The sequence below is a fragment of the Nycticebus coucang genome, chromosome 19, assembly GCF_027406575.1.
Source record: "Nycticebus coucang isolate mNycCou1 chromosome 19, mNycCou1.pri, whole genome shotgun sequence".
NCBI lineage: Eukaryota > Metazoa > Chordata > Mammalia > Primates > Lorisidae > Nycticebus > Nycticebus coucang.
In genome coordinates this window covers 56,515,354-56,542,007 of record NC_069798.1, presented here as the reverse complement: position 1 = coordinate 56,542,007, position 26,654 = coordinate 56,515,354, and the positions used below count along the sequence as shown (strand labels likewise).

Here is a 26,654-nt window from a genome sequence, read left to right as displayed (position 1 = left end):
TCAATTTTTTATGACAAAAAGCTGTGATACTTCTTTTGAGCATTTATGCAAGAATTATAAACAAGTTTTAACAACCTAATAAGTAATATACTAAAATAATGATAACATAATCCTACCTAATTTGTTTTATTAAATGTATATAATTATAAGAAAAATGTTTCCACAATCAAACATTTAGCAGATTAAAAGGTAAAAGGTATATAGTCATACTAACAGATACAGGAAAAGCATTAAATGAGCTTCATCTGTCATTCACCTTGAAAATTCTCTAAAAAATAATAAATTAATCACTGATTAAATTTTCCAATGGCTGGTAAAAATCTAAAGGAAACACCACATTTTTTAAATATTTTTTTTTATTATTGGGGATTCATACAATAAACCAGGTTACACTGATTGCATTTGTTAGGCAAAGTCCCTCTTGCAATCATATCTTGCCCCCCAAAGTTGTGGCACACACCAAGGCCCCACCCCACTCCCTCCTTCCCTCTCTCTGCTCTTCATTTCCCCACCCTCTCCCTCCTTCTTTCTCTCTCTGCTCTCCCCTTCCCCCAGCCATACCATGTCCTTAATTGTCATTAATTGTCCTCATATCAAAATTGAGTACATAGGATTCATGCTTCTCCATTCTTGTGATGCTTTACTAAGAATAATGCCTCCCACTTCCATCCAGGTTAATACAAAGGATGTAAAGTCTCCATTTTTTAAATGGCTGAATAGTATTCTACGGTATACATATACCACAGCTTGTTAATCCATTCCTGGGTTGGTGGGCATTTCAGCTGTTTCCACATTTTGGCGATTGTAAATTGAGCTGCAATAAACAGTCTAGTGCAGTGTCCTTATGATAAAAGTTTTTTTTTTTTTTTTTTTTTTTCCTTCTGGGTAGATGCCCAGTAATGGGATTGCAGGATCAAATGGGAGGTCTAGCTTGAGTGCTTTGAGGTTTCTCCACACTCCTTCCAAAAGGGTTGTACTAGTTTGTAGTCCCACCAGCAGTGTAAAAGTGTTCCCTGCTCTCCACATCCACGCCAGCATCTGCAGTTTTGAGATTTTGTGATTTGGGCCATTCTCACTGGGGTTAGATGGTATCTCAGGGTGGTTTTGATTTGCATTTCTCTAATAGATAGGGATGAAGAACATTTTTTCATATGTTTGTTAGCCATTCATCTGGAAACACCACATTTTACAATTAAAGATTAAAGCATTTATATTAAAATCAGGAGCAAGATAAGGATGCCAATTATTACACACTATTTAGTAAGACAAGAAAAAAATGTAAATGTTAGAAATTGAAAATTAAGAAAACAAAAAACTATTTAACATATTGTAAATTTTTCACATGGAAAATTTGAATAGGTTGACAAAATATTAAAATTAATATAATGGTCTTAGCATTTTTGTTATAAGATACATATATACAGAACAAGCAGAAATAAATTTTAAAATGGTAAAAATAAATTGCTCACATGATGAGCAAGTATTTTATGGAAGAATTATAAATCTTCATGAAAAGAAAAGTATAGACAAATTAACTAGAGAGAAATAAATTTCAAGGATAAAAATATTATATATTAATAGATTTAAGGTTTATTTTTCCCAAATGTATCCAAAAATTTATTTTTCTTACAGTTTAACAAGGATTTAGTGAACTTACAAGATGACCACAGAGATGTTTTATCAAACTGAAAAAGATGATTCTAAAATTAAATGTATAAATTTCAAAATTATCCAAAATGCTTCAAAAGCAAAAATTATGGTTAAACATGCCCTAAATATTATCTTTTAGCACTTATTGTAAAGCCAAACTAACAGGTGTGTTAGTTGGGCAGAAGTAAACTGAGCATTGAATATAAACAACAGGCCACACATCTATTGTAAACTTGGTCTATTGCTGGTACATTGAGTGGTCTTGGGACAAATATCTATATGTGTGTGACAAAATGAAATCTTATTTTCCCTACTTCATGCACAAAAATCAGCACCAGTTAGACCTAAATATAAACTCTTAAAGGGTTATAATCCAGGAGAGTATCTTTAGAATTTAGGGTAGGCTAGAATTCGTTGTACAACAAAAAAAGGTACATATCATAAACTAAAGCATTAACGATTTGGAACTACATTCAAGTTAGGAATGATTACTTACCAAAATACATTATAAAGGTTGGAAAAACCATCATAGATTGGGAGAATATACTTGTAGCACATATTCTTGAATAAAATGCCCAAAAGTATAAATAAACCCAATATATAAATAAGAAAATATGATAAATAAAAAAGCAGACAAAAGTTATACATAGAAATTTTTTTTTTTTTGTAGAGATAGAGTTTCACTTTATCGCCCTCGGTAGAGTGCCATGGCCTCACACAGCTCACAGCAACCTCCAACTCCTGGGTCTAAGTGATTCTCTTGCCTCAGCCTCCCGAGTAGCTGGGACTACAGGCGCCTGCCACAACGCCCGGCTATTTTTTGGTTGCAGTTTGGCCGGGGCTAGGTTTGAACCCGCCACCCTCGGTATATGGGGCCGGCGCCCTACCGACTGAGCCACAGGCGCCGCCCCATGCATAGAAATTTTTTGAAAGAGGAAATATGAATGACCAAAACCTATTCATTTTATAATTAATGTCATCAGCAATCAGTATTATGCAAATTAAATGCAATATAGCATTTCTTACCTTTAGGGTGGACAAAGTTTTAAAAGGTGTAATTATCTATGTAGGCCATGCCAATAAGTTATTGTCCACTTTTGATGCAAATGTAAACTAAAACAATTATTTTGGAAATTAATTTAATGTATTCTAATGAATTTTTAAACCACCAAAACCTCTACCCCAAATGCAATTTTTTCACATGTTTTACATGGGAAATAAAGTAGAATGTGTATAACATACCGTAAGAAAACTGGAAACAACCAAAATGCTTACTGAAAAATAAGAGATAAATAAATTATCATATGTTCAAGTTATGGAATACTATGCAACAGTTAACAACAAATCCAATTTGGATGTACCAATGAAGATAAATAACTCACAAAATCTTTTTTAAAAATGTGCAGAAGAATGATTCACAACAAGGCTAACATTTGTATGAAGTTCAAAACCCTTTCAAGACTGAATAGTACATATTTAGGAAGAAATAAATAGGTCTATAGCGAGGGAAGAATAAATCTGCAATTCAGGAACAAAGGCAAGGTAATAGAATCACAAAGGACTCAAAGGGAACTCATACATTATTTGTAATGTTCAATTTGTTAAGCTGGGCAGAGTTTAGATGCACATTCATTCTATTATTAGTCTTCATAACTTAGATAAACCTCTTATCTCAAATATAAGAAGAAATACTAGGCCAGATTCTATGTCTTTTGTATGTTAGCCCAGCTATAAATCATTTTATCATTCATCATACATTTGCTATTTATTTCATGAAACAAGCACCACAGAAGGTATTTCTCCTCAGAGAGAAAAAACAATTTACTATCTCTTTGTTCGCCTTACCATTATTAATGATGCTAATTGTAACATTGTTTAAAAAAATAATGGGCAAAAGTGCCTGTCCTATTTTACTTCCTCCCGTATTAGAATAAAAGGATTTTTTTTTCTTTCTCATTTTTGGAAATTCATTGCTCACGTACCTTTCCACATGGAGTGGGCAGCTAATTTTGCACACGTCTTTCATAATTTAACATAGGATGTAGGAAAATTGGCATCTTTGGATGCATCTCTCCCTTGTGAGTACCTGCAAGCTGAGGATATTTCAAAATAATATCAGCAAAGAACAAGTAAAATTCAGAGCATTTTTAAGCATTTGAAATGTTGTCTTTGTTTCTCTTTCTGGAACCTAATTCCCAAATGCTACATCAATGTCATTCTTTCAAATAACAGGAAGATGAATAGTGAACATCACACACAGTTTTTGCTGAGCCATTGGTCATAGAGGACAGATTGTGACTTGCGTTACGTGGTAATCAAGATGAAACTCAACACCAGGAAGATTTATCTGCAGATGTGCTTTTAAAGAGAAGCTTGACCCAAGTGACAACAGGGAATGTATATTTCTCTGCCTTGATGGTTTGTTTGATAGCTGGGATTTATGACAAGCTTAATGCAATTCATATTCATACTACCCAATAGCTTGCAAGGAGGAAATTATATAATCTCTACAGGATCAATTTTTCCCCAATATTTATCTGAATTGGCAACTAATGAGAAACTTCTTCTGGTAGCTGTTAAAAATTTCAAACCAGATACTTTATTTCTGACAGTGCAGAAGCTCTGTTGAATTTATTGACAACCAAAATGAAGCATATGTATGTTTCAACATTCTGTCAACATGTGTTGATTCTAGCATTGCTGAAAAATCCTATTCTTTTTAAACAAGTTGTTGGTTAGTCCTTATTACAATTTGTATGACTGTCAATGAAAGAATATTCCTATTATGTACTTGGGTATAAAATTAAAAATACAAAAACTTAAAATACAATACAAACCAATTAAGTTAGTAGTTTACTTAGTGTCAAAACAATACTTATATCATTCTGTATTTATAGAGTCTGACAATATCTGCATTCTTCTGTGAAAGAGAAACACCTTTGAAAATATGTGCTCTATGTTGTTTAATCATTTAATGGTGATGAAGTGACCGTGTGATTCTTCTATTCTTTGTTCATTTGTATTAATAATATCTGAGAACAAAGAAAAATGCATATGTGATTTTTTTATGTTGAAAAATCGTAAGCAATTACAAAAACAAACAACCAAACTATACTATAACTAGTAAGTTAATTTAGCAAAGTTGCTGTAAATTAACCCAGTAGGAAAAATTCAATTGTAGTTCTATATGGAAGCAAAAATTTGATTAGAAAATATAATAAAATATAATTTAAATAGAGTAGTGAAAACATTTAATATTTAAGAATAAAATTAATAGAATATATATAAGACATATACTATGGAGAAGACAAAATATTGCTGAAATTAATTAAAGAGAAGCTGAATAAACTAATATACCAGATTGGTGGACAGAAAGATTCAATGTTGGTTTTTAGACATCAATTCAATCTAAATTGCTCTGTATACATACCCTGAAACCCAAATAAAAATTATAGTAGGTTTTTTAATAGTTGACCTTATAAATAATATAGACATGTAGACAAACAATAAAAACAACCAAAAGACAGTAACAATTGGCCCCAAACAGCCAAAACCAATATTGATAATAAAGAAAAAATTTGAGAAATTGAACAAACCTGATTTCAAGGAAAAGTATAAAATAATAGTGATAAGGATGGTGTAAATACTGGTGTACATGGAAACAAATAGATCAATGTAAGAGAATTGAGAGTTCAGAAATAAATCCACGTATATCCAGGAATTATTTTTCAAAATGACAGAAAGTTAATTCAGTAGGAGAAAGGATAGTCTTTCAAGCAATTGTTCTGAAGAAACTGGCTATCTATTGATATTTGTATATACCAAGCCATATACAAATATTTAATTTGAGACAGATCTGAGATCTAAATACAAAAGCTGTAATTATAAATTTGTATAGGAAAATAAATGATGATACTTATGTGACTGTGAGTAGATAATTTTTTTAAAAAACTGGACATAAATCACTGTAATTAAAGAAAAACATCACCATTTGGATTTCATTAAAATTTAAAACATTTACTATAAAAAATTTAAATCTTCAAGCTGCATATTGGCTGGCATTTTTTACACTCAGAACCTCAAAAAGGGACTACATATGATTTATACAAGCAACTTCTATAACATATCAACATGATAAATATAATAATTATAATAAAAATGAGGACATATCAACACAGTAAGTGGACAACCTACAGAATAGAAGGAAATGTTTGTATGCTATCCATTGGATAAAGGGCTAATATTCAGAATCTACAAAAAAAACTCAAACAAATCATCAGGAAAAAAATCCATTAAAAATAGACAAAGAGGGCGGCGCCTGTGGCTCAGTGAGTAGGGCGCCGGCCCCATATGCCGAGGGTGGCGGGTTCAAACCCAGCCCCGGCCAAACTGCAACAAAAAAATAGCCGGGCGTTGTGGTGGGCGCCTGTAGTCCCAGCTATTCGGGAGGCTGAGGCAAGAGAATTGCGTAAGCCCAAGAGTTAGAGATTGCTGTGAGCCGTGTGACGCCACGGCACTCTACCAAGGGCGGTACAGTCTCTACCAAAAAAAAAAAAAAAAAAAATAGACAAAAGACACAAGTAGAAGATTTTCAAAAGAAAATAGACAAAAAAAAAAAAAAGAAAGAAAGAAAGAACATAGACAAATGGTCAACCAGTGAAGAAACTTTGAACATCATTAATCACCAGGGAAATGCAAATTGAAACCACAAGGACATATACCACCGTACTACTGTCAGAATGGTCATTAATAAAAAGTGAAAAAACAAAAAAATGCTGCTATGAATGCATAGAGAAAGAAATGCTTAAACACTGTTTGGGCCTGAAAATTATTACAGTCTCTATAGAAAACAGTATGGAGATTCCTCATAGAAATATAAAGAGACTTTCCATTCAACCCAGAAATACTACTAGTGGACATCTTCCCAAAGAAAAATAAGACACTTTATCAAAAAGACACCTGCACTTGAATGCTTACTGCAGCACAGTTCATAATTGCAAAGATGTGAAAATAACCTAAGTGCCTGTCACTTCATAAGTGGATTAAGAAACTGCAATACCCGTATGTATACTGTGGAGTACTACTCAGCCATAAAAAGGAATGAAATAATGTCTTTTGCAGAAACTTGGGTAGCACTGGAGACCATTATCATAAGTGAATTTATCTCGACAATGGTAAAACAAACACCATATGTACCCTTTAATAATTGGGAGTTGATCAATGGGCACACATGGGCACAGAGAGATGTAAAGTTCATTGGAAATCAAAAAGGGGGAGGGAGGAAGAAGGGAGGAGTAAAACTGGACCGATTAGGTACCATGAACACTATTTGGGTGATGAGCACACTGAACTCCCTGACTTAAACATTATAATAGTTCTCTGTGTAACAAAAACATTTGTATCCCCTTAATATTTTGAATTTTGAAAAACTATTACAAAACAATTTCTATAGAAAATGAATTTTTCTAAAATGGACAAAATAATCCAAAAGATAATTTAGAACAGAAAATAGGAATGATCAACCTGCACATAAAAAGATATTCAGCATCATTATTCAGCCCAGAAATAATGATTTCAAAGAGAATATAATACCACGAGACCTCTCTTTATGATAGCCAACATTTTAAAAAGACTGACATGCCAAATTTCATAAGGTGGATGGAAGCAGGAGCTCTCAGGCATTACTGTTGGGAGTTTGAAAGTATATATCTACTTCATATAACAATTTTGTGTTTTCTAAATAAAGTTAAAACACACATTTACTATGTGACCCAGAAATTTGTCTCTTCGGGATTTCCCTGGAGAAATTAAAAGAGAAATATGATCTGAAGTTCACAAAAATATCTCTGTGAGAATGTCCAGTGCAACTTGATTTTTCACGGTCAAAAAGTAGAAACAACTCAACACGAGGTGAACAGATAAACAAAGAGTAACATTCTTAACGCCACTACTGTTCTCCACTAATAATAGTGATATGTAGTACAAGCAACAATATGGATAAATCTCAATAATATTACATTGAACGAAAAAAGCCAGTCACAAAGAAAAAGTGCACACCTTTAGATTCCATTTGTATGTAGTTCTGGAACAGGTGCATTAAGCTATGTTAGAAACCTTATCAATGGTTACGTCCATTGTTGTGGTAGGGCTGGTTGGGCAAGGAACATCAGAGAATATATTAGAATGATGAAAATATTTGACATATTAATTGGGGTGGTGTTTATACTGACATGTACATTCATAAAAACTCATGGAAATGTAGAGTTAAAAATCTATGGATTTCATGGTATTTTAATTACACTTCCAAATTTTGTTTTTAAAAATAAGAATAGTAACTACAATAATCATCAGAGATTTAAGAGATATTGATTTGAATTGACTATATAAAGCTTTTTCAAAACAAGTGGTCTATGTAGCTCAGATTTTTTTTTATAATTAAAGGTTAGAAGTCTTATATTAATAGTGTAGATAGTAGGAGATAACATTTTTTAAATTTTGAAATATAGAGTTCATCTTTTTGTGTTTCATATGAAAAACTATAAAATTTATCTTCTAACTAGATTCTCTTCTGCATTACAATGTTGGATATATTTTAAGAGTTAGCACCTCTTTTTACGTACTACAAGGTAAAATTAATACAATGATACTGCGTAATTTAGTTATATGTAATTATTTTCAATATGTTTTCTTCCTCACAAAAATGCTGTCATCTTTTCTACCATATATATATTTTCTATCTTTATGAAAAATCTTGTGAAGAGTAATACTAGCTTTTTAATTGAACTTATAATATTTCAAAGTAATGAGCCCTATGCCCTTTTCAGTGGTCCAAGTCTAATTACAGCTGACATCTGCCTTGTTTTTGAGAAGTAATTTAGTTGGGGCCCCTGGAAAACAAAGCCCAAACAAGGAGTTTCTTTGGCAGATAATCCCAAAGTACTCAAATGGTGTGTGGGGGGGAGCTGGAGAGGCTGCTATAGTTCAAATATAGTTTTCCCTTTCCAAAATTCATATTAAAATTAGATAGTCGTTATGGCAGAGTTGAGAGGTGATTAAGTCCTTAAGAGAGGTTAATGCCTTTATTGTAAGAATGATTTACCCCTTTCTATGTGTCTTGTTCATATGGTTTCCTTTCCTGCCTTTTTTTTGTCCTTGGGTTGTGAATCAGCATAAGGCTCTTAGCAGACATAGCTGCCTGGCTTGGACTTCCCATCCTCCCAGAACCATGAGCTAAATGCATTTCTTTTCTTTATCAATTACCCAGTCTCAAGTATCCTCTTATAGCAACAGAAAATGGGCAAAGATGGGAAGAAAGAGAACAAGATGAAAAACTAGTTATTAATATCAAGCTCCCTGCTGCAGGCAATAGGGAGATAGCCATCTCAATTCAGATGGCTCCTATGAGAAATGTGAAGAAGGCCTTCTAGAATTTTCCTTCCAAAGCAGGAGGCTGAGGAATGTATCCAGTCACTCACATTCCCATCAGATGAATGGTGCCTGAGCCACTGACTTCACTCTTCCACTGCTCTCATCTTGTACTTATAGGCTGTGCTTGTGTAACCTGTGAGGGCTGCTGTGGCTCCTGAGCTTTAAGGCAGAGACTGTGGCCTGCATGTATGTGCGTGTGTGGGTGGAACAATGTCAGTGTGAGTCAGCATAATCCACCAGAGCTGAGGCTGAAATGAAAATGAGAGGATGTGCAGCTCCATTTTTGTAGGTGGGATATAAATATTTGAGGGAAGGGTACATAGACAAATAATAAGGCCTCCTTTAGAAGATAGCCAGATCTCCATTAAGAGAGATGTGAACTCCCTCTGTAATGGTAGTGGGGGATACACATGTTTGGGCTTCTGTTTATAATTTTATGAAGTATATAATAAAATAATAAATCATGCTACAAAAAAAAAAGAAAATGAGAGGACGTGGGGCAGCAGATGTAAAATAAATACTATACAGAATGTGCCTGTATTTTCATTTTGTCTGTTCTATACTGAAAAAAGTAAATTCCAGCATGAGAATTTATTAATGTATTAATGGGAGAGACAGGAGGTACACTGTAACAGGAATCATCACCAGTCTTCAGGATCAAAGATGACTCCTTGACTATATTATTTCCCACTCTCTAGGTACTAATTTGAATAATCTTTCCATTAATGATATCCTGCTAGACTGCTAATGGATGTTTATTATTATTTAAATGTTTTATGTCTTTAGCTGCTGGAGCAATGAGTGCCTTCTATACATAGGAAATTGCTCTGGAAAAATACATTTTCCCTAATTGATGCAACAACTCTTAAAGACAAATGTTGTTATAATCTTTATGTGTGTGGGACATATAAGAGAAAAAAATGGGTTATGATAGTAACTCATAATTTCTGAATCTAAAGCCTATATTTTTTTCTAGCTCCTTACATTTGCTGTCTTGACTTCAGGGACAGATGTTTTGATAATTCCACTGAACCAGAGACTGAATGACAAAGAATAAATGTCATAGATAGACTTTCCAAAGAGAGTTTATCAAAGGCTTCTCAAGCTTTGCTTTGGGTTTAATTTTCATTGCTGTGATGTATGCTACTGTGAACCTAATCAGGCACGAGTCTTCTCTGTATTCCTAATTTTTCTTAGAGGTGTAAAAATACCAGAGATGGAGCAGCTGTAATAAATACCTGCCTAAGTGCAGAGGACTGGTAAACCAGGTCACTCCAACGTGCATGCTAATAAGCCTCCTGAAATGCTCTCCATGGCTGCAGGGGGAAAAAGCAAAGCATCTAATGTTTCCTTTTCCACTCTTTCACAGTATGTGATTATTGCTATACCTTTCCTCCTTGGTAATTTTTCCTCCAATAGGGTAAAAATATGTAAATAATCTTTTTAATTGTTCATGAGAACTCACTAAATTTCTCTCATGATGAGATTGTATTCTTTTAATCAGCAGTTGTTTGCAACTTAGTAAATAAAGAAGTACAGTATCAGTATTACACACTCTGTAAGGTTTTCTTGCATTTAAAAAAAAATTAACAGAAGGGAAATTTGAACTGAAGTGATTACGGAATTTAATTTATAAAACCATGGTCTTTTTTCTTCTAATTGGATTTCAAAATGGTTTGTTGTATCAAAGCCAAACTATCTGACCTCTCCTTTGTAAAATTCCTTGAGATTCCTAATTCTGTAAAGTATCAAACATGAATTTATGAAATTGTACTATTATTCTTTTTCTTTCTGGTATCTTGGCTTTTTTTTTTTTTTGGAGACAGAGTCTCACTATGTTGCCCTCAGTGACATTACAGCTCACAGCAACCTCCAACTCTTAGGCTTAAGCAATTCTCTTGCCTCAGCCTCCCAAGTAGCTGGAACTACAGGCACCCTACACCATGCCCCACTATTTTTTTTTGTCATGGTTGTCATTATTGTTTAGCTTGCTCAGGCTAGGTACAAAACCACCAGTGTTGGTGCATGTGGCCAGCATTGTAACCACTGTGCTATAGGTGCCGAGCCTGCATCTTTGCTTTAAGAGAGATTAAAAAAAAAGTAAAGAGGCAAATTTATGGAACATACTCTATTCAGAATTAAATGCATGTACTTCAGAGTCTGACTGTCAGAGCACTGGGAATAGTGGATGCTTGGAACAGTAAAGGACTAGATTTTATCTGCTAGAAGTCTCTTCACTAGAAAGTGAGGAAATTGATTAATGATAAGGGACTTTATTGGTTGCTTCCTTTACCTATTTTGTATACCTAAAGTTTTTGATTAGCTATCCATCTATAAGCAGTGGAAATTAAGGAAGAGATTGTTATTGGTTTAACAAAAACTTATCCTTCAATCTGTTACAATGATTAAAATAATCATGGTGCCTCCTAAACAAGGTATTCAAACATTCAAAAGCAAAATCAGTTTATTTCACAATCTAACTTTCAGTCCTCACTTTGGAAATTACACCAAAGTTGGAATCGTTACCTGGGTCAGCTGAACTGTATTTCTGAAGTCATAGCGGAGGCTCTTATTTACCCAGAACTGATTTCAGAAATGATCTAGGAAAAAGGAAATCGGTGATACTTCTAGGAGAAGCAGCTAATGGTTGGTTTGTTCAAGGAGGAGGTATTTGGAAGGATCTTTTTTCAATATTGAGGCTGAAATGGCTTTTCACTTTCTTTTTCCTGCTTTAGAGAGTAGTATATTGTAATACACCAATGTTGGTCTTGGATTTCTATGGAACTGACATACAGTGTCAGTCACTGAGGGTCCAGAATGAATATATAACATGGCACATTTCCAGTTTATAGGGGAGTGATAGCGTGAGTATAATGTAAGCCAGTGTATGACAGCATTACACAAAACACACAGACATATATTTATTTAATAATATAGCTACAATGTGCAAGACAAAAAGGAGGGAGGAAATCATGTAACAGAAATCAAAGGAATAAACATTATGCGTCCAGTTGCTTACCCAGCTTCGTCACACTGGTCTCTGCTATGTCTTCACCCAGCCACATACATGTCGGCCTCAGAGCATTTTCTCTTCCTTACCTCTCCGAAATGAGCTTTCCCCAGATCTTTGCCTCTCTCATTCCCTGGCTCATTGTAGATCTCAGTCGCCCTCAGTGAGGCCTTCCCAGAAACTCTGACCTCTTACGGTGCTTTTCTATTCTTTCTTGCTGAGCATAATGTATTTATTTGGTTATTTCTAAATCTCCTATTAGAGTGCGAGCACTTTGAGGATGAAGTATTCCTCTGCTTTGTGCAATGCCCGGTGTACCTGCATGCCTCATAACATCTAGCAGATTCTCAAATATTTACTGAATGAAGGACTAAATATTGCATCCGGCAATATTTACTTTATTGTTGTGTTCTGAAACGGAACCCACAATATCTCTGAGGAATGTCTGTGTTTCATTTTTCCTTGGCGTTTTTTTCGCAGTTATCTTTCTGTTCTTTTAGATCTAATTTTTGGGATATTTTCAGATCTAAATTTCTTGCTTCATATATACATATAATAGAGTTGATTGTACTTCATGTTGCTTTGAAGGTAGCATTTCTTTATTTAATAATGTAATGTTTTGTTTGTTTTCTAAGCTCGGCAACCCAGACTTTGGATCCTTCCTACCTTAATATATCTTTTTTTTTAGTTCATTTGTCTTTGCTTTCACTAAGAAATCTATGAGTTTCAGAAATATCTTAATATTTCCTTCCATGCCCTGTGGCGATTTTTCTGATAATGATGTTTATCTTTTATTATTACGTTATTTTATCAATTTTTTGAATTATGTATATTTATCTGTCCTACCTCATTCCGTTTCTAATCATTATCATTACTAATTATTTCTTGATGAGACATTTCCATTTGAAATAGATTTCACTGGATCATATGCCTAACAAAAAGGAAAAAGGTTACAGTAAGTAGGTAGTAACTTCGATTAAGGTTTTCAGGCTCAGAATCCAAATATAGCATTTTTCTCTGTAGGTACATCCACTATCAGTTTTATGCTTTTTTTGTTTGTTTGTTTTAGAAAACAAATTGTCTGCATCCCTTATAATACAACTTCTAAAATGTTGCAAGTTTATCACCCATCTGTTTGAACCTTTTTAACCCATATATCAGATGTAAGGAAGCATGGCCGTGGAAAATGATAGATCTTAAGCTTTGAAGTGTCCCAGATGATGCAAAATTGGATAAAACCCCAAATGCACATTTCTGAGACGTTATAAATGTTGTTTTTAAATCACCAGATTGTGGAGTGATTTATTACAAAACAATATGTAACTGGAATTATCTTACATGCCCCAGGTAAAAAGAGCTGTTTAAATTTTCTACACCATCCTTAATTTTGGTTTCCTTGTAACTGAATTTAGTAGATATTCTTCACACAGTCAATTGCAGGAATAATACGATATGTTTGTTTCTGGTGAGAAGATTTGGACTATATACCTGGGCCAAATGTAAAATACAATTTGTTTCTTATTTTGTGGTGGTTTGACTATTTAACCACAGGGCTACCATAGGCAGTAGGTAAGACGGAAAGCCAACCATAAAGAATTTATTAACTAATATTAAAAAATAATAACTTGGATGAAAAAAAGAGTTCAGAAGACCAGTAATTTTAAAGGCTTTCTATCACCTTTATTGCCTGTACTATAAATTCACTATTTTTCTTTTCTATAAAGACAGAAAAGCACATCCTATATAAAATCACATTTGTATCTTTTGAACATTTTAGAAGATAGGAAACATAACTTTTTAAATATTAAAAAAATGTGTATTCAATAACAGTTTTGCACTATGAGTCTTAAAGTTTGAGAAACTTTATGTAAGATAGCTTTAGAAAGATCCAAGTTGTTGGAGATAAAAATATGGAGAAAAGTAGAATTAGCCCTAAAGTGGCTAGTGTTAATTTTCCAGAGTATCACTGCTGTTCCCAAAATCTCAAGACCTACAGAGTGCACAGAATATTAAAACCCTGTCCCTGGGTGATATGATTTCGGAGATTTATGGTAAGGGCTACCAATATCTGAGTGGCTTGAGAGTCCATTCATCCAGAGTTAGTGTAAATCTCTTCTTCTATGTCTCCTGAGTGGTCAATAAAATTGTATTTGATGTAGACTACTCATGGAAGATAAAAAAAAAGGAAATATTTTTATGCACTTATTCAATTGATGAAACAAATGGATTTGCCAATTTCCAAGTTCATAGTGGCACACCGTGAAGTCACAAGCATACTTGACATATCATCAGGATTGTAAACGATATAATCTTAAATGTTCACAATCTTACATTTCTGCATATTTATCATGCCTACCCTCTTCTAGTGACATTGTAGAGTCCTGCTTTGGTTTTGGTTTCACATGCTATTTTAATTGCAGAAATCCAATTCCCTCCCACAATCCAAGCCTAATGCTAAAAAGATTTCTGTTTTGATATTGGACCTTTCAATATTAATGACTCCCTAGTAGCAGCAGTGGAGATAACTGATGTCTTGGTTTTTATTTTGTTAACATCTTAGTTGTTTAGCATAGTAATGTTATTTAGCTCTAAGACATAAACTAAATTATAACTAATTATAATTTATTTTCTTTGTAATTCCTAACCAGCAGCATTAATGCATCAACCAGGCTCAAGACAGCACAGGGAAAAATTCTGAACTTTCAGAAGTATGCTGATCTGCATTACTTTAGAACCAGAGTCAAAGACTTCTTGGAAAATAGAGGTTAGATAAATCCTTTGATGCATTTCACCTGTTCTCTAGATCTCTCTTTTCATCCCTAGATAATAATGAGAGTTTAAAAAAGGGTAGGATGAACAATGTGCTCCAAATATATTATATTTATCATTTGGCTCACCAGAAAGCTCTATTATTTGGTATTTTATTAACTTTTAAATTGAATGACAGCTAAAGTCTTTTACAATGTCTTCATGTACTGACAGATTTTTCAGGTCCTGAATCTATCAAGGATCAATTATAAGCCGTATAATTTTAGGGCTGAAATATGCTATTATGGAAGAATAAGTTGGAAGAATAAGAAAACGTCAGGCCTGAATCCCATGTAATTTGGGGCTGATACAATCTTTGAGATACAATATTCATTCATTAATTCGGACAATCATTTCATTAAACATCACAATGCATATTTTATTATTTATACCCAAAGCATTGCTTGTATTGCTTATATGATACTTAGAAAAGAAGGTGGCATAAATACATGTAATATAATATTTAGTAGATAAAGTTACAAATACTCTTACTGATGAATAGAAGAGTTGAAATGATTTTTATGACCCTTGAGGACAAGGGTGTGACGTACTGTATTTGTGTGTGCGTGCGCACGTTTGTTACGTATCTGTATCAGCAAGTATGCATTTCTTTACTTATTTTGCACCTTTAGTAACTCTTGGAATCCACTTATACTTGGGGCTTGACATATTTTTATTTGAAATCTCAGAATTTCCAGCTAACTGAACATCTTATCGCTCTGAAGAGGAAGTTGAAGGGCAATTATGAAGTTTCTGAGGTGGAGCAACCATGCTATGCTGTCCCTGCCCTCAGCTAACTCAGTAGTCTGAACATAAGTCTCTTTCATAATATACTGTTCTATGATTCTTAGTCTTGTTATAAAGATTTCTGCCACCACATCTGCCTGTGTCTCCTGATGGTAAACCAGCCTGGGCCCTGTTCTATCTGTGGCCCTTGTACCAAGGTCCTGGTTGAACCATTGAGATTATCATAAATGAGTACTTCAAAGCTGCCCCAACCAATGTGGTCAGGATTGAGTATAATGAAATATCTTTCCAAGTCAAAACCAATTTGCAAATATGTCAAGATTAGTGGTCAGAAGGCACCATGCAGTCTCACAAGGACTTAGAGATCTCCATAATTATGAATAACTGGAAATTCTATTCCTATATCATCACCATTCAATATTGCTAAGTGTGACTCCTCAATCAAACATCAGTGGAATTAACTCATAGAGGGAAGTTCCTCTAGGATATGGAACATATCCTCCTGGATGTGTTTTTTTTAATTGGAATATTATTCCTGAGGGTTATAAAAAGGATGTATTCCTCAGAAAAATATATTTAAACAATAAATTCTAGCAGAATATAGTAGAAAATACATTCATGAAAAATATGGAAGTATATTATTGATCATATATAATTATTTTTCTTATAAATAACATTAATAGTGATTATGTTAAGAACAGTTAATATTGAAGGAAGTATTTTCTGTGAACATGCTTTTTGTATTTTTTTTAGTTTTTTAAATTCTATCATTTCTCTGTAGTATGAATATATACATAAATACGTATTATTTCAGATTAATATGAGAGTACATACGATCAGGTTACATTGTTTGCATTTTAAGGTAAAGTCCCAGTTGTAGTGAGTCCTTCACATAGGAGCTGTGCTGTATATCCCTGAATTGGACCCTTTAAGATGTACAGTTGCCCTCTCTCTGATCCTCAGTCTCAAGCCACAGCTTCAGAGAGCTCGACTGAAATAAATGTAATAAAAATTTCATAAAATGAAGGCATGAAAAACTGTTAGACAGGTTAAGCTAAACAGGTTAAGAAACAAGTAAATTTTGGGGGAAAAAATCATTCAGTAAACAAGTCATTTATTGAATTGTATTTTGGTGACTTGGTCATTTACTGAAATGGCTCTTAATCAGAATGACCTTCCTATTGTACTTCAGGTCATGTCTCCTGTGGCTCCTAATTTCTTAATCAGCTCACCTTCCATTTTTGTTCTTTATGCTCCTCAAATACTTTGTGGTGTTTTCCTTTATTAAAACTCCTCTACTTGAAATTCAAAACATTGTTTCAGTTTTCCTAAATGTTCTTCTATATCTCCTTGATATAGGAGAACAGAGGGAAAGAGGAACACATACAAAGGTGGAGGAAAGGAGAACTGTGTCATTGCAGAGTACTGTAAATGCCCTGTGGTGCTAAAGTGTGAGATGGGTATGGGATGACCTTAGGACTTCTCAAGTAGGCAGAGGTCAAATATATATATATATATATATTTGTATACATATACATACACACATATATATATTTTAAAGGTTTGCTGGTCATATTAGCAAATTTGAAGCTTATTATACAGACAATGGAAATTCCTTAGGAAATTTAACTTGTGAAAATTTCATCTGAGACTTTAACTTGAGAAAGTTCAGAATAGCAGAGGAGAGATGGGAAGAGATAACGCTTGGACAGAGAAAATTAAACGTTTATTGTGACTTCTGGTCGGAATAAGAGCGCATGGATTTATGTCTCTCTGTTTCTTCCTGCTAAGTGCAACTATAAGCCGTAGAAATAGCATAAGAGAAAATGGGAAAGTTAAATGTGGCAAGAGGAAGGAAACACGGGGTGGGAGGGCAGGCAGTCAAAGCCTCTGGTGTGTAGACTACTGCGTTTCTGAAAATAAGGCTTCCCGTCGTCAGATTGTGGGGAGAGTAAGGGGTTTAATGTTGGCCGAAATATTGAGAATGATAAATATAGGATAATATACAGAAAAGACTAATTACAATGCATAATGAATGTCATATTATGTCATTTGAAGAGGATATGAAGGATCTAGAAATGTTTAACTAAGAATGGGAAATGGAAAGAAAAGGCCAATGAATGCTGCTTCTAATATTTGAAGCTCTGCTGTATAAACAAGATTTTAGAGGGTTTTCTGTAGTCTGGGAAGGATAAGTCCTAGATCATCAAGAATAGGATATAAGAATACACTTGCTGGTCTTTTAAGGAACAACTTTACTATAATTAAAATTATTCAAAGTGGAAGATTCTTTCTTAAAAGATTATTGATTTACTTTCAATAAATGTGTTTCCAGAAGACAGTTGACTACTGGCCAAAAGTCTTGTAAGTAGGGGGTTCACATATCACCACAATCATCAGACTACAAGAAGAAACAAATATTGAAAGAGAAGAGGTAATTTTAAGGGAATATCCTATGTTTTTAGTCACTATGTTTCCTTGGATATGAATCCCAGCTTTTCCCTATCCTACACATCCTCTAATGTAGAATATATGTTAGAACAACATCTGCCACATAAGAAATACTTTTTAAATAATAGCTGTGATGACTATGATGGTATTATATGTATACGTAATAATAGCCTATTTTTATTTTGAAATATACATATTAGTGACAGTACGAATGATGTTATGAGGCCAGAGTTTAACTCTAGTGCTTAGCCAAAAATTACATATAAGAAATAATATATTAAGATCTGGCAGGTACTCAGGACTATTGCATTTATTTATTTTTTCAAGTCTATGATTTGGCTTACAGCTGCATTTGTGTTACTCCCATTTCATGAGCACAAACTGTAGAGTGACATTATACTACCAGATTTTTTTATTCTTGAGAGAACAGAAGAGAAACAGCTTTAAACATGAATTTAATGATCGCTTAAAATAGCCCATGAAATAAATGGGTGAGTATAAACTCATTTCACCAAATTCTCACCAAATGATTTGATTTGAAACATTATAGTAAATGCTTCCATTGACAAGTATTAGAAAGATATTATAAGCTGTGTCCTAAAACACAGAATTCTTACAAATTAAATATTAAGTCTTATTTTGAGAACCTGGGACAATAAAACAGAAAAATGCCAATTAAAAGTGTACCTATTTCATCCCAATTTATTCTCCTAATACCCATATCTTTAGATTTCAATTTAATTCATTTTTATTTTTTCTTCCTCTTCACACAATTCTGCTTTTTACAGGTAACTTCTGAGTGAATCTCTACGGGGCCATCGTTTTCCATCCAATCTGTGACCCACCTATATGCCCTGATGCACACCTTATTGAGATGTAGATCATGCTCTAATGATACTTGGTAGCAGCTCATTTAAAATAAACTCAATTAATTCAGGCAAAATGCCAACAACAACAACAAAAACAGAAAAAAATATCCATTATGGGAGGCCTACTGGGAAATACCTCACAATTTTCTCTAACAAGAGCAGTCAGTGTAAGTTGAGTATGATGTCATAGCAAAAAGAATTTCAAAAAGAAAGAGTAGAATTAATACTGCCCCTGAAAATCAAAAATATATACAACTATCACTTGTGGCTTTAAAAATTGGATTTGATAACTAAGTGAACTCGTAAGAATGAGGTTTATCAAGTTATCCATAGACTTTAAAGGCGTGCACATGTACTTATATTCAATTAAGTTTTATTGTGTGCTTGCCAAGTGTTAGTACTCTTGAATAATTCAAAAATGGAAAGACTTGGCCATTGCTCTCAGAAAGTCTACGGTCTATATAAGGAAGAAAGGCATATAAAAATATTAGAGCAGTTCCTTGTAAAAAGTAGTTTTGGGGCTCAGTGAGGCTAGTTAGGCATTTATCTCTGGCATAAAGGTGAACAGTATGCCAAATAAAAGCCTATAATAATCAGTATAAATCATATTTTGATATAATATTTTCTAAAAAATCAAAATTAGTACAAAAGTTCTATGATGAAAAATTATTAAAATATTAAAGACAGAATATCCATTTTACCTATTTTTCCTTTTGTGCCAAGGGTCAATAAAGCTCAGTGTGATGCTGGAATAGAACAGTGCAGCCATAAACACAGGTTGCAGAAGGGTTCCAAAAAGCAAGCATTGAGCTATGCTTTCTGGAGGTAATGTAGAACCCAAACACCATTCCCAGAGAAAGGTGACCTGGTAACCCGAGTTAGCTTGAGGAGGATAGGCAGTGGGCAAGCATTGTAAAATAGAACAATGTTCAATACAGATGTCTGTAATAACACAGTGATTTGTATTTTTATTATGGTTTGTACAGAAATCATTCAAATAGAAAAATACAACAATTTCACTAAAGTGCTGTATCAGTAAGAGAGTTGAACAAAGACAACTATACAGAAATATAAAGATATGAATTCATTCCCCAAATCACTTAAAATTTTTAGCTAGAACCTTTAGCTTTTCAATTCAAGCCCACAATAATTGTAACAGTAGAAACGGTACAGGCATTCAGTTAATTGCAGTGAAATGACTAGATGGCCTCAGTAACATAATTTTGTGAGAACTTTCTAAATCTTATGATCTATGCAACTTACTTTCATATGTTTCTCCCTTTTAATTTGTGTAATTATGTTTTTTTCCATTTGTAACCCATTTGCTCCAGCATATGCCAAATTTTTTACTACTGCCTCTCAGAAATGTACAAACATATGCTTTGGATTTAATCGCCTGAGGCTAAATCCTGTTTTAGACTTGTAAATGAAGCATCAATGGTCTTCAGAGTGATGTGAATTGTCGGTCATGGACTACGTACAATGTTGGAAAACTCTTCGGAAGATCTAGCAGGACTCATGGATTTTGCCATTTTGTTGAGAACATAAAATAGTATAATTTATACCACATCTTTCTGAATTGCATTCATATGTAATTGCTGTTAATTGAGCTTTTAAAATACTTATATTGTTTATCAATAAGATATATATATATTTTTTTTTATTGCTCAGCCCCTAAGAATCTCGACAAATTGCTGAATTCATTCACAGCAAGGGAACTTTTTTTGTTTGTTTTTTTACTCTCACCTTCTTAGTATCCAATTAAAGTCAAAATGCTATGTCATTATAGGCTCTGGCTCTGCCTTTGTATGGTTTCTGTTTAGGATATGGGACTCAAGAAATTTTTACTGAGTGACAATAAAGGATCATCATAAAAGACTCCTTTAACTGCTTATAGAACCTGGAAAGAATTTGCTTTTTTCCTTGAAGAAGTCAAGTCACAACTGGATGGCTTGGGAAGGGGAGCAACCCATTCACCAGTGAGCTTTACAGAGGGCATAGAACCCCAAGAAAGGGGCAAGACTAATGATAGGGGGACAGGAAAAATGTGGTGCTTTTCCTTTTCCACTTCATTTCATTGAATGTAAGACAGAGAGGTTTTATTCATTTTATTTAGTTTTTATCACTGTATAGATTGATTTTCATGTCCTCCAATGGCACCTGGAGCATGTGTGGTCTCTTCAAAGTAAAGTACAAGTTCCATAATTCAGAGACATGAACAGCAGCATCCTCATCTGCTTTCATATTTTGCAAAGCATTAAAATGCATTTGTTACCAGTTAAGTGGATTTGTGGATTTTATTATTCAGACTTAAACACAACTAATCTTCTGACAAGGAATAAGTGGATTAAATAAATTCCTGAAGAGAAAACAGAATTGAAAATAATATAATAATGTGATTCTTCAATGATGACTTTCTTATTTTTATTATAAAATCTTCCTCAGCTACATTAGTAATGGCAAACCAATCAGATTTGACAAAATCAGCCAAAAAAATTAAAATATAAGAAATGTTATTTCCAGGGGGTGCCATCTGTGGCTAGGATTAGGGCCCCAGCCCCATATATAGGAAGTGGCAGGTTCATACCCGGCCCCGGCCAAAAAAAGAAAAAAAAAAAAAAAAAAGAAATGTTATTTCCAATTTATAATTATACCCAATTTTGATAGTGGCAAACCTATCCCTAGTATATATTTTCTTTTTTATAAATATTATAATGAAACATATGTTTTTCAACAATGGTCAATATGAATCGTACATTAAAATCAACTGAACTTCAGACTGTATTTTTGAATTCAACACCGGCACCAAAAGTAAAGGTTCATTTCATCTCCCTGGTAAGCTTAACAAATCATAGGCAATGATTTTTGTTTGTTTGTTTTAATAAAATCAATATTGTGAGTAAGGTAGCTGGTTTGTTTTGACATTTTAAAATTTGGAATTTTGAATTAAAGCAAGGTTCTGAACCGTGAGCAATTTTTCCTTCCCCTACCTCATCTAAGGGAACATTTGGTAATGTCTGGAGACACGTATTTAGCATAACTTGGAGGAGAGGGATGCTATTGGACAGCAGTAGAGACTGGGCATGCTGCTAATTGTCCTATAATGTACATGACAATGCTTCACATCAAAGGATTATCATTTCCAAAATGCCAAGAGAAACTTTGTAGTAGAAGCATTGTCTTATTTATCCACAAATTTTATTGAATTTAGGAAAATGATTTTAAAAAATAACCTTTTCATATACTTTTTATCATTGCATTTTCTCTCTCTTAAAATACCTCTTTTCATGCAAATGTATTGTGTACATTTTTAGGCATTTTTAGTCCTAATTGTATGACCATTTTATTGTTATTATATTTTTCTAATTAAAAATACTTCCCCTTTTCTTGTTACCTAGTACTAACAACGGTTGTTACATTTTAGAATCACTTTATTTATTAATATGAGTAGATATTAAACACGATGGGAACCCAGTTGAGAGGAAGTGCTTTCTGATACATAGTCTCACTTGAAAAAATTCCTTTCTCCACATAAAAAAATAAATTGCCCAGTGAGTGTCTGAGCTATTTAGTTTTCACTGCATTTTTCTTTCATGTAGTTTCTTCCTGCACTGAAAGCAGCAATGCTCCATCTTATTAAATTAGTTTTTAATTCTTTCTTTTTGTGTTAAACCCTCATCCATATGCTTTCTGTAAGGCTTAGCTATGTTAGAGGGATAACTTGTTTTTCTTTGTTTTTCCTAGTAGTTAATCTTTCACACATAAATCTACTCTGTACTTCATTTAACAATTTGATAAAAGCTGAGTAAAGAACTTTTACTTGCATTGTTCAAATTTGGAAAGAAAGAAGTAAAACTCCCCTTGTTTGCCAATGATATGACCTTATATTTAGAAAAATCTAACTACTCTACCAAAAAGCACTGTTAGAATTGATAAACAAATTTCATAAAGTTGCAGAATGTAAAATCAGAATACAAGAATCAATAGCAATTCTGTACATCAACAGTGAACAATCCGAAAAAGGAATCAAGAAAGCAATCCCCTTTGCAAATAGGTACATGAAAATGAATAAAATACCCAGGATAAATTTAACAAAAATGGTGAAAGATCTCTACAGTGAAAGATATAAAACATTGATGGGAGAAATGAAAGATAACACAAATAAATTAAAATCTCATATTCATTGACTGGAAAAATTAATTTTGTTAAAAGGTCCATACTACCTGAAGTGATCTATAGATTCAAAGAAATTCCTGTCAAAATACCAATGATGCTCTTTACAGAAACAGAAATAACCATAATATTTGTATGGAATTACAAAAAAAAATCTGAATAGCCAAATAAATCATGAACGAAAAGAACAAAGATATAGGCATCATACTGCCTGAGTTCTAAATGTACTGCAAAGCTATTGTAACCAAAACAGCATGGTACTGGCATTAAAAGAGACACACAGATTCATGGAATAGAATAGATAACCCAGAAATAAATGCTTGGGATAACAGCCAATTCATTTTTTTACAAAAATGCCTAAAACATACTGGGGAAAGGACAATCTCTTCAATAAATGGTATTAGGAAAACTGAATATTCACATGATGCAAAATAGTGAAAATAGATCCCAACCTCTCAAAATATACAAAATTCAACTCAAAATGGATTTAATACTTAAATGTAGTACCTACAACTCTGAAATTAGTAGAAGAAAACATTGAGAAAATACTTTAGGACATTCACAAGCTCTGAAGATGAGGGATTGGGCATATTTGGGAGGCCATCATTGAACCCACTAAAGAATATATAGAAATTATTTGTTGACACAGTATAGTTTGTAGATAGATGATGTACTAAGGGACCAAAATTACTGTAAAAGAGATTTTACTGGAAGATTGAGTCAGAGAAGTGGGTTAACATATTATTAAGTAGATAAAATTGCAGACATTTAGATGACATGGAGTTTTGATGTATGATGCAAACCCCCTCCTGGGGGAGGCAGGCAGGTGTATTGACTCATGACTATAATCTCAGCATTTTGGGGAGCCCAAGGCAGTAGGATCACTTGAGCCCAGGAGTTTGAGAACAGTTGTGCAACAATGTAAGACCCTGTCTCTACAAAAAAGTTTTTAAATTTAGCTGGGTACACCTGTAGTCCAAGTTCCTAGAAAGCTGAGGTGGGAGGATGTCTTCAGCACAAAAGTTTGAAATTGAAGTGGGCTATGATCATGCCACTGCACTCAGCCTGGATGACAGAGTGAGACTCTGTCTCCATCATCATCATCATCATCATCGAAGGACTATGAGGCACGAGAACATTCTGAATGTTCTCTTAGCAAAAATTTGATGATGGTGATGATAATATTTAATATTGATGTGCATTCTGTATTGTGTACCTGGAAATATTTTTAGTACTTTAGTTTTTTTTTCATTTCTTCCTTACAGGAGTTCCTTTAGGGCATACAGGTAACACGTATTATAGATGAAGGAATGGAAGTTTTGGCCAGAATATAAATCCTATTGTCCTTGGATTGAAAGGCCATGGTTTAACTGCTATAATATTATATATTGACATTATTTCTCACATCATTTCACTAAATATATTTCTGAGTATTGGTCTCCAAATTAAGTTGAGATCTATTTGCCTTGACATTTTATTGCTATGAACAACTAAGTCTAATTGTGGAATAACAAAAAATTGTAAAAGGTAGTGTAGATAAGAACAATAATTTATACCAACTAAATGGTGTCTCAAAACAATGTGTGTTTAAAAGTATGAAAAATGTAATTCAAGGTATAATCAGATATCTTAAAAAATGATTCTGAACTCTGAATATCTTTAAAATTTTTTATTATGAAAAGTTAAATTCTACTCAAAAAATAAATCAACAGCCCATTAATACATTAGGCATCTAATTCTACAGCTGTACTTAAAAAATAAAGCCATATTCAAAAGTTAGTCACCGAGGTAAAATCTAATCCATTTGCCTGATTTATTCTCTTAATTAAACTTGCATTTGAAAGACTGAACTTTAATATTGCATTGGTTTTATTTCATACTCACATTTAGGCTCCACTCATAGGATAAATGTTAATGGTTAATATAATTTATATTCTGGGTCAAAAACTGTAATAATAAACCTAACTTGGATTTTAGATTTCATAAGGGAATTTAGAGGCCCTTAAATCTAACTTCATGTTAGATTTCTAATCTCTTAGAACTAGCTTCTGAAATATTCCCCCAAATTCGTGTTGGCTTTACACCATGGGCACAGATCTATCAGAGTTACCGTTACTGAACCTATTCCATCATTCTTATAGCATTTGGAATTTTGGAAAATACCCCAGATTGTGATTAGTGAAAGTTCATGACCCTTAGTCTCCTTCAACTACTTGTGTTGTGCCCAAGTCGTGGGATCCCCCACATAAATCACCCAGAGACCAAGTCCAATGCAAAAGCAAGAGGTTGTTTATTTACAAGCTTGAGCCTGGGCTCCCTGGTCCTGGCGCAGCAGGAGAGCAAAAAACCACAAGTTTACCTCTGGACACATTAAAGCCTTACTCCTGGGCTTTGTCTTTGAAGTCCTGGAAATGAGTCAAAGTTAGGGAGAGGGGTGTTGTCTGTGTCTGTCCCATGTCACCCTCCACATATAATAAAACTGAGACAAAACAAATAACACTCAAGATTCCTCCAGAAAACAGAAGCCTGCCCTTGTGGGTTTTTAGGCAAAACTGAAAATGAAAGGATGGTGTAACCCTGTCTGGCGGTCATGACCCGCCTTGTCTCTCAACCAGAAGGATCGCCTCTCCGTGGTCTTCTTAACCAGGGACTGGGCAATCCACATCCCAGTCCCCCATCCATGGAGTGTCCCCTCTTCTACTCTGTTGGGGATTCCACGTCCCGACTACAGATTCAACAAACGGAACCAACACGGAACAGGACAAGACAAATGCTGGCACACACACACTCACCTCTGGAGCAGGTACTCGGTGATTTTGGGGAGTTCTCCCAGACGAGCCCCCAAATGTTGTGCCCAAGTTGCGGGATCCCCCACATAAATCACCCGGAGACCAAGTCCAATGCAAAAGCAAGAGGTTGTTTATTTACAAGCTCGAGCCTGGGCTCCCTGGTCCTGGTGCAGCAGGAGAGCAGACAAGCCCCAATCTTGAAAAGGAGGGAGGTTTTTAAGGGTACAGAAAGGAAAGAAAAGGGAGGGGGTGTGAGGTGAGCCGCTGGGGCGAGCTGATAGGGGTCTAGGGAATGGAGCAGTTGTCCTTGGCTGTCTGGGAGAGTGTTGCTCAGAACAGATGTTGTGCAAGGGCATGGATCATGGGGCAAGGACGGGGGCGGGGGAGGGAGCAGGTTGCCTAATGCCTTTGGTATGCAGTTGCAAAATGAAGACTGAGGGACAAGATGAAGTTAGTTTTAACAAAATGGAGTTAACTTGGTCCTTACACTTGATCTCCAGAACCAAAATCAGGAAATTTATAAATTGAATATTTCTTAGCATGTGTCACTTGGCAATTTCATGATTTGAAGTGAGAATTGTTTAATTATTTTGGACTTGTAGTTTCAGAAGCTTTCAAACCTACATTTTAAATTGTACTTAGATTTTAATCAAGAGTATTCTTTCTTTGAGTCTTGACTCTAGTATATGAGCTAGACAGTGTATCAGATATTTTAAAATAGAAGCAGTT

At 34.1% G+C, this 26,654-nt stretch overlaps 1 long non-coding RNA gene across 2 annotated transcripts; it reads right to left on the bottom strand.

The window, feature by feature from the left end:
* Positions 1-396: 396 nt before the first annotated feature.
* On the bottom strand, positions 397-26,084 carry LOC128571882 (uncharacterized). 2 transcript variants are annotated; one of them, XR_008375992.1, is made up of 5 exons: positions 25,929-26,084; positions 11,605-11,678; positions 3,633-3,743; positions 2,893-2,924; positions 397-1,119 (listed from the first exon to the last, which is right to left on the bottom strand). It is a non-coding gene; the product is annotated as an uncharacterized LOC128571882 (long non-coding RNA). The 2 variants fall into 2 exon arrangements; XR_008375993.1 differs by lacking the exon at positions 11,605-11,678.
* Positions 26,085-26,654: the final 570 nt, after the last annotated feature.